At 36.1% G+C, this 10,145-nt stretch overlaps 1 pseudogene; it reads right to left on the bottom strand.

Annotated features, from left to right (window-relative positions):
- Positions 1–8,181: 8,181 nt before the first annotated feature.
- On the bottom strand, positions 8,182–8,838 carry LOC116854835 (annotated as a pseudogene).
- Positions 8,839–10,145: the final 1,307 nt, after the last annotated feature.

Raw genomic sequence — 10,145 nt, 5'->3', positions numbered from 1 at the left:
TCCTAAACTTGAAGGAATTGTTTTTGTGTATGGTGTCAACTATGCAGACTGCATGTGCTTTGTGACTTTTGCTGGCTAGCTGGCACTGTGGCTGTATATGCTAGTTACCCTTTCACACTGTGGCTTTTTACAGAAAGGATGAAGAAATAATAACAATAAATAGAGGAGAAATAAAAGAAGAAAAAAAAGAAAATTTTAATAGAATAAGAAAAACAAAACATAGCAAGATTAATTTCTTTAAAGTAAGTAAATAACAACAACAACAAAAAAACCATGCACAAAACCAGTGGCTTGTTTTTTGTGCCCCAGTACCACAGAGCAGCTGGTATGGACTTGTGGAACCTGGGCTCACTGTGGTCCCAAGCTTACTGTGAGCCTATAAGCCAGACCCTGCTCAGTCTGTGCTTTTAAGGAAGAGGAAGAAAGAGTTTTCCCATACCTCCTCAGCCCTTTTAAGTCCTGGCTTTTTTTCTTGTGCCCCAGTGTGACTAGGCTTGTGGACCCTTGGCTCACTTAAATTGTTAAGTCCACTGAGATGACTGGACTTGCCCACTACGGTGTCCAGGTCCTGCTTTGGTATTCTCCATTCCTCTGCCCTGGAGAGCTTTCCAGCATCTCCTCAGCCACTTAGCAGACTTCTAGTGTTCTGTTTTATATGCTAGTTGCACTTTTAAACTATGGCTTTTTTTCTGTCCCCAAGGACAGAGGGATCTGTTCCTGGTCCCTCAGTACTATCCCTCTTCACTGTCTTTCACAGTAACTGGGGTAGGGATTCCCTTTGATACCATTTCTCTGTCTCTCTTGCTGTTCTTTTGTCTTTCTGTCTTGGTTCAGTAGCTGTTCAGTCAGCCTTCCATTCTTTTTCAGGAGGAATTGTCCTATTAATAGGTATAATTTAGTGTGCTCCATGGAAGAGGTAAGTTCATAGTCTTCCCATCTTGCTGTCTTAAACTGGAGCTACTTTGTCTTTTGATTGGAGCACTTCATCCATTTACATTTAAAGTAGTTGTTGACAGGTATGTTCTTATTTCCACTTGTTTACTTTTGTTCTGGTTGTTTCTGTAGTTCTTCTTAGTTTCATCTCTTGGTCTCTTTCCTTGTGTTTTGATGGCTTTCCATAATGTTATTCTTGAATCCCTTTCCCTTGATTGTTTATACATCTGTTATAGATTTTTTTATTTATGGTTACTGTCAGGTTCATATATAACATACGTAGAGCAGTCTATATTAAGCTAATGGTTGCTTAAGTTTGAACATCTTCTAAAGCACTAAGTTTTATTTTTTTCAAGATTTTATTTATTTATTTGACAGAGAGATAGAGAGCACAAGTAGGCAGAGCCGGCAGGCCGAGGGAGAGGGAGATGCAGGCTCCCTGCTGAGCAGGGAGCCCGATGTGGGACTCGATCCCAGGACACTGGGATCATGACCTGAGCTGAAGGCAGCCGCTTAACTGACTGAACCACACAGATGCCCGTTAAAGCACTAAGTTTTAATCCCTCCTTTATATTTTATGTATGTATTTTATGCCATATTTTATACTCTTTTATTTTCTGTATCCCTTAATAGATTTATGTAGATAGATATATTTAATTTTAGTACTTTTGTATTTAACTCTCAGAGTGGTTTTATAAGTGATTAAACTACTACCTTTATTATATGTTTGCATTTGCCTGTGAAATTTTTTCCACTGATAATTTTTTACCTCTAGATATGACCTTTTCTTTCTACTTAAAGAATTCTTTCAGCAGCACTTGGCTGGCTCAGTCAGTTAAGCATCCAGCTCTTGATTTCAGCTCAGGTCATGATCTCAGGGTCATGAGATCAAGTGCCTCATCAGGCTCCATGCTCAGTAGGGAGTCACTTGGAATTCTCTCCCTCTCTTCAAATAAATCTCAAACCTCCACACCCCTCTCAAATAAATCTTAAAAAAAAAAAAATCAAAAGAATTACTTCAGTGTTTCATGTGAGGCTGATTTAGTGGTAATGAACTCCTTTTGCTTTGGTTTGGGAAACTCTCTCTTCTGTTCTCAATGATAACCTTGCCAGGTAGATTGTTCTTGGTTATAGGTTTTTGTTTGCTTGTTTTTTCTTTTGTCATTTTAAATATATCTTGCCACACCACTCCCATCTAGCTAGCCTACAAAGTTGCTGTTGAAAATCAGATGATAGCCTTATGGGGTTTCCTTTGTTATATCACTGTTCTCTTTTCTCCTGCTACTTTTAAAATTCTCTCTTTATCACTCTTTTCTGCCATTTTAATGATTATTTGTCTTGGTGTGGACCTCTTTTGCTTGATCTTGTTAAGAGCCTATACCTTCTGGATCTGCATGTCTGTTTCCTTCCCCAGAGTAGGGAAATTTTCAGATATTATTTCTTCAAATAAATTTTCTGTCCCCCTCTCTCTTTCTTCCCTTTGTGGGGATCCCTATAATGTGAATGCTATTGCACTTGATAATGTTGTCAAGTTTCCTTAACCTGGTCTCATTTTTTATTCTTTCTTCTTTTTGTCGTTGAGCATGGTTGACTTTGATCCATTCTTCTGAATCCTCTAATCTGCTGTGGATTCCCTCTGTGTGTATTTTTTGTTATTGACTTCTTCATCCCTGACTGGTTCCCTTTATATTTTCTACCTCCTTGTTGCAGATCTGAGAACCTCCACTCTTTTCTCAAAGTCCAGTGATTATCTATATGGCCATTACTTTGAATTATTTCTCAGGTATGTTGCTTATCTCCATTTCATTTGCTGTTTTGGTATTATTTTGTCCTGTTCTTTCATTTGGGATATGTTTATCTCTTAATTTTGTCTGCCTCTCTGTTTCTAATATTAAGAAGTTCAGCTGTGGGGCCGCCTGGGTGGCTCAGTGGATTAAGCCACTGCCTTCAGCTGGGGTTATGATCTCAGGGTCCTGGGATTGAGCCCCGCATCGGGCTCTCTGCTCAGCGGCAGCCTGCTGCCCCCTCTCTCTGCCTGACTCTTTGCCTACTTGTGATCTCTCTCTCTGTCAAATAAATAAATAAAAAATCTTGGAAAAGAAAAAAAAGGTCAGCTGTGTATTGTGGTCTTCAAAGTGGTAGCCTTGGTCTAGAAGAAGTTGAGATTGATTGATTGATTGATTGATTGATAGAGCACAGGAACAAGGGTGGGGAGGGGCAGGCTCCCCGCTGAGCAGGGCCTGAGCCAAAGGCAGATGCTTAACTAACTGAGCCACCCAGATGCCCTGAGGAGCTTTTAAGCTACATGTTTAGGGAAGCACTTGTCCCTACCATTATATGATCATGAATTGGTACGCTGTAACATAATTCTTTCACAACCTAGTTATTTTGGTAGGTGGTAGCACTCAGCCTTTGTTTAGCATGATGAAAGGCCTAAAATACAAATACTGGACGGCTATTGGATACAGTAAGCCAGTGGAAGATTCACCACATTAACAATCATTACTGGGGAAGTAACAGCCCCTCCATGATATGACTGAAGACCTGGGATTCAAATTTTGCAGTTGGATCAATTGTCTAAGTATTGGGCAACAACTTGTTTCAGTGGAGTATTAGAGGAGGCCAATCTGTGAGAGGATAGACTTCAGGGGATCAGTTAATTCTAGAGAAAACAGTTAAACTGTAAATGTAATTTACAATGTTACTTTAAGAACATATAACTTACCTTAAATATACATCCTAATCACAAATCCTGGTAAGAATTAAAGTCTTTGTGCTAGGGTTGCTTGAAATTTTATACTCTCCAACAAAGTTTTTTAAATGTATTGAAACGATGCATAAAAGTTGCATTGTGGGTTCCTATAAAAACTGGCAGTTTTTATAATGATGCTTGTATAATGGAGAAATGAAATAACTCCTATATTATACTGGCAAAGCTTAAAAGAGAAAATAGCATTTTCAGATATAATATTAATTTAAAATTAAAGCTTTTCACTTTAGAACAAATATATTTTGAATTTTATTACTGATTTTATTTTATATCACTAGTAATGATATTATAACCATCCACAATTGCTAACCTTTGATTTTTGAAAACATTATTAAAACAATATCCTGTAATTTAAATGGTTCTTAATAATGTTTGTCATTCTTAATTCTAATCTCCAATTATACCTTGAAGTTTTAACAAAAATATATGTAATCTATTTTTACATACACATTTCAAGCAGCACTATATTTCACTGACATTCCCTGAAGGAACATAATTTTTAGTACCTTAGCATAAATCAAACCTGCCATAGAAGCAGCACTGGTCATTACCTCAGATATTTAATAACTCCAGGAAGAAAGAAAAGATGTGACTAAAATGTTTAGTTCAAAGGGGAATGGCCATTTTTACAAATAAATACTTTCTTTTTGAAATATAGAGTATCTTATCATAGCATCTTATTAACTCTTAATGTCCTTCCATGAAATGCTGGACATAATTAGGAATCAGAGAGAGTTAATGTTTGTGGAATGAAAACATTTATCTCTATAAAAAATATCCAAACAAGTCATGAAACAGCAGTTTCTTTGTTTAGCAACCCTCAGTCCAGGCGAGCAGAGATCTTACAGGCTAGACTCGTATTACCCCAGGACAAGTGAGCCAGGATGTCAAGCCATTAGGCTTGGTGCCTACTGTCATGAAAGAACTGTAGCCATGAATCCACCAGGCTCCCCTCTCTGCTATGAAAGAAGAAATCGATCCTATTTCGTTCAAAAGTCATGCCCTCCATTTGCTCACTGGATTCTATTCTTTACCTTCTTCCTGGAAAATTTATCTTAACAACCATATTGTCTTTCTTATGCATTCCATCAGTCTCTCTACACTGTCTGTCCCATTGACCTTCAGATATGCTCACGTCTCTTCAGTTTTATGAGAAGAATAAAACTACACCCTCAAACACATGATGGCAAGTTCTGCCTAGAGTCATCTCATTTCTCATTTCTCCTTTTAGCTTAATAACCATACTTTTTGAAAGTTGTATAGAAGTTCACTCTCCATTTCCTTTGCTGCCAGGATGCACAGACTTCTTTAAGTAGCTCAAGTGTATCATGCTTCCTCATATCACAGGATTTTTGTCCTAATTTCTCCCTCTGTAATGCTTCCCCTTGCACATTGCCCATTGACACTTCACCTAGTGAAATGCCTACATTCTTTAGATACCAGTTCAAGCATCATTCCCTCAGAAGCTTTTAAAAAATTTTGTAATACATCCTCATCTATTTTTGCCTTTTTTCACTGTTTTTCTCAGTCGGCAATCACCATTTCATTAGTGTGTTATTTGATCACTCACTGTCGTCTAATAGCAGCAAGCTCCCTCAGAACAAAAGGCTGTTTGTGTTTCTCCATATCTGGAATCTCCAGTGTTAAACACAAATGGCACATAGTAGGCTCTCAGGTATTACTGAATACATAGTTTCATGTCTGATTCAGTGAATCAGAAATAATTAATTTGGTTCATTTATGCAGAACTGGCATTCTTCCAGGGATATATCAACAAAATATGAAGATTGCATACTAGGAAGTTTTAAAGCAGTCTTGAAAATGCAAGAGATATTATTAATCTCAAACCAAATATCTTCACTGCACTTTTGGGAATGATAAAACACACCAAAAAGGAAAAACCTCTTAAAATTTCAGTGGAATAGCATGCATTTTTAATGCATAGGTTTTTGTTCATCCTTGAAAGTAGAAACACACTATGTATTAGATTTCTGGAAACTTAATTCGCACACTACTATAATATGCAGGATTTTATGTAAAGTAACCTGAAAGAGGTAATGGAATATAAATCCTAAATAGTATACTATGAGTCACTGAAATTACATGTAACTTTTCAATGGAAAGATTCTTTTTACAAGATCTATGGCAGTATCATAATTGATATTGAAATTTTTATATTTTTCCTAATTAATATTGCACAGAAATCTGTAATCTGAAACATTCTAAAAATGACTCAAAGTTGTAGTCCTGCATATAGAGTTTTATATAAGAAGCATTTATTTACAATGAATATATTTTTATTCTGATAAATACCTGATATCCCAATTTAAAGGGAAAAAGTTAGTCACTATTGTTTATTCTAAATTAAATGGTAAATTATATATATATACATGCGTGTGTGTGTGTTTATATCTCCAGGTGGTACATTTTTATGTGCCTCTGTATTTTAAAAAAATAGTGATATTTCCAAAAGATAGCTTTAGATTCACAAAAACCTTGAGACTGGACCCTGAAATGCATAAATATAACATACTCAGTGCTTTGATGGCCAGTGCTTAACAGACTCTGAAATGTCACTGAATTAATAAGCTTTATATTTCCATTCTGTATTTGAGCAATTTCTCCCAACTTCATTTGCCATCCTGCTTCCTTTTGTTGATAATCATGATATCTTTCAGTAAAACATACCTTCTATGGGGAATAATCAAAACCCTGAGGAAGTCAGGGTGCCAGAGACTGATAAGGGTGTGATGCTTCATTCTCATTGCTAACCCTGCAGAAATAGGCACAATAGAAGAGGCAAATGAGGGTGATGGTACTGAACCTTAAATGAGCTATATCGAGTGATTGTTTTCCAACAGACTCTTCAGAGCACATCTTGTTATAATATTCCTGATGAGATATTCCAGCTTATTAGACAGCCAACTGTTATAGCGGTAATGTGGCCTCATTTAACAATATTAAACCGAAATGGCTATCAATGTTCAGAGCTCCTCTTTGTCACAGTAATAACCTTTATTTCACATTTTAATATTTTTTCAATGGTAATGGCCTAAAGAATTAATTTGGAGTTTCTCTGATAACATATAAAGTTAAATATCTTACTTGTACCCACTGAGATACAGAGGAGAAATACAGTATTGTTAGAATAGAGAACGAGTCACATCTCATATTTGATTCAGAGCTGAAATATTCACTATCAAATAATTATTTCTAATTGTGGGATATTGTGATTAAATCCGTTCTGACATTAATTATAAGTTTAAAAAACACTTTCTTAGAAATATAAAAAATTTATTTCAACTAGATCTGTTTAACAAATACTTGAAACACATGGACTTATCATCTAAAATAAGTAGGTAAATTAAAAAAATAAAAATAAAAATAAATAATCCAAAAATGTGGCAATCAAATGTCCAAATATACAGCACTCTGCCTTTTTCTGTGAAGGAAAAACCATAAGCTCTAAATAAATATGTATTAAATAGGTTATAATGCAAACATTTTTTAAAGCATCGCATCTTTGTGCATGATGAGAAGTTCAATGTCAAATTGTAGCCACCAATATTAGATTGTTAAATATTCATTAAGCGAATTTGATATTTGGCATTATTTGATAAATGTATGGAAACATAATTCTAAGTTCTCCTCACTGATGACATAACAATAGTCACAAAAGGTTGAAGCATATTCTACCCTAAAGCTGACATTTCATGATGTACAGTGGACGATCACATAATACTGAAAACATTCATGCTGAGCTACAAACTGCTTTTCCTCTTGAATTAAGTTTGCAGGTTTTGTCTCCGACACTGACAACACAACAGATTGCCTATATAAGGTGATAATGATGGTTAAGTGCCAGGACCCCCCATTCTGGATAATATTTGTATGTTTTCACATGTTAGACTCACTTAAGTTTCTTAAGGAGATTAAAGGATCCACATTATACAGTTTTCCTAAATTCATGAAAGCAAATTGCTTGGTTCTAACCCCCATCAATTGATTTCAATAACTTTCCCCTATTACGTGACAGTAACTCTTATTTCCCTCTAATCCCTATAGGCACAATTGTCTCAAATTGTTTTATTAATCAGTAATTTTTTAATTTGCTTTAAGAGTCACAAAGATGATGACATCTAGATAGAGTATATTGACTTATTCAACTGAGTCCAGCAGAAAGCCCATTCCTTGGCAGCTTTTTTTTTTTTTTTCCTTTCAGAAAGAAAACACAGGGAGAGCCCAACTAGGCCTATTGTGTGTATATAAAAATAGGTGTATGAAGAAGTAATGTATTTATTTTATAATATAGCAAACAAAGTGATTATTGGCATTGAAAGATATTCCCAGGTAGTGAGTGCAATCTCATGAGTCATTTTTTTAAATTATTATTTTTATTCTTTAACTTTACAAACACTATTTATTTCACTGAAACCTGGAAGCAGGGAAGGGGTATGTGAGTGTCTGGTAGACCATAACTAAGAGTGCATGTTGACAGCAGTGACATAGAAAGCCAGGGTGCTGAGGGTCAGCAGTCTTGTCACTACCACAGTGCTGTCCAGCTGCCCAAGGAACAGACGTGGATGAAGGTCTCTGTGACAAAGATGTTGTAGATGCTAGGGAACATCAGTAGGAGTACTGCTGGCAGAAAACTAGGTCATAGCATGTTATCATCCAAACCTACGCACATACAACAATGTAATGGACCAGACTGATGTTGGAATCATTGCTCATCAGGATATACATCAGTCAAACTCAAAAGCCCAGAGCTCCAACCCAAAGGAGATTTCAGCAGTACACCGTGAGCTCGGGGTTGGTCCAGCCCAGAGCAGCAACCATGATCTTGTGCTCCTCCATGTCTGCATTCAAGGACATGACAAGTTTTAAGTCTCTGAGGTCTGTTACATCCACTCTCACTTCATGAACTCTCCAATGAAGTCATAGATGCCACCTCCCAGGTGGGGAAAAAAAATGGCCAAGGACAGCATCTTGCATGGCTGCACAAAGAAGTGGGTGACCCTAGCCTACATGCATTTCCAGAAGGTGGTGTACTCAGACAGGCTGCTGTACTTGTAGGTGATGAAGTAGGGGAAGTAGACCAGGGTGAAGCAGTTCCTGATGTGGAACAGGGTCATGTTAGGCTCATTTGGCCTGCTGCCCAAAACTGGGCCTAGATCCCACCTGTCTCCCCAAAGACAGACACATGGCTTTCCTCACAGGAGTCATGTTATATATGCTGTTCCAGAAACAAAGCATTCCTATTCCTACCAACATGAGAGCCAAGACACATTTTCTAGGAATATTGAATCAAATCATTGCAAATTTTGAAAAAAAATCTGTTATAATCACATGCTGCTTTAAGATAAGCTGAACAATAACAATGTATACAAAAGCAAATGTGGACAAATTTAATAAGACATTTTAAAGTTATATAGCATTTTAATTTGAAAGAAGTTATGAGAGTAAATAGTACAATAATTTTTAAATCTGGAAATCAGAATACTTAATCATTAAAATTTGTAGAAGCCCTGATTTACCTCAGTATATTAAATCATGGGAGCAGGCCAGGAATTACACTTTTTAAAAAACATTTTATTTATTTATTTATTAGAGAGAGCACAAGATGGGGAGAGGCAAGGGAGAGGAAGAGACAAATGCCCTGCTGATCAGGGTGCCTGACACTGGGCTTGATCCCAGGACCCCAGGATTGTGACCTGAGCCGAAGGCAGATGCTTAACCAACTGAGCCACCCAGGTGCCCCCAGAAGTTACATTTTAAAAAATTGCCCTGATTATTCTGATATAGCTGGTCCCCTTGAATAGCATTTGGAAACCACTAAAGTTTCAATTTCTAAATTTAGGAAAGTAATTTTAAATTCTTATGAATAAAGTATCAAATATTTTTTACTATATTAAAAATTGTTTTAAAATTTGCCTGGATTTTAACATGGATTATATAGAATCCCTTTAATTTGTTCTCTTTTTTCTAGTTATCACCCATTAATTTTTAAAAAATTTTTTTAATTTAAATTCAGCTTAGTTAACATATATTGTTAGTTTCAGGGTTAGAATTTAATGATTCATCAGTTACATATAACAGCCACTGTTCATTGCATTAGTGCTCTCTTTAATGCCCACCACCCAATTATCCCATCCCCCCACCCACCTCCCCTCCAGAAACCCATCTATTATCTTTTATTGAATTTGTCCTCTCTACTGCAGTATCTTTCACAGTCTTCCTAAGTAAATCTGGAAGAGTAAAATCCATGAATTAAATTGTTGGAAAAAAATGTACTACTATAATTACAAATTTCTGGAAAGATGCAGAAGCAAATAATTTTGTGTGCATTAAAGATATATTTAACTTATACTTTTCATCTGTGTTCATGTTAGATATCTAAAATAACAGATTTTTAAAAAATAAACTGATATATTCATGTATC

This window comes from Lontra canadensis, unplaced genomic scaffold (genome assembly GCF_010015895.1).
Source record: "Lontra canadensis isolate GAN:19392208 unplaced genomic scaffold, GSC_riverotter_1.0 scaffold95, whole genome shotgun sequence".
In the NCBI taxonomy this organism is placed as follows: domain Eukaryota; kingdom Metazoa; phylum Chordata; class Mammalia; order Carnivora; family Mustelidae; genus Lontra; species Lontra canadensis.
The sequence above is the reverse complement of the archived record's forward strand: the minus strand, read 5'-3'. Positions and strand labels throughout refer to the sequence as shown.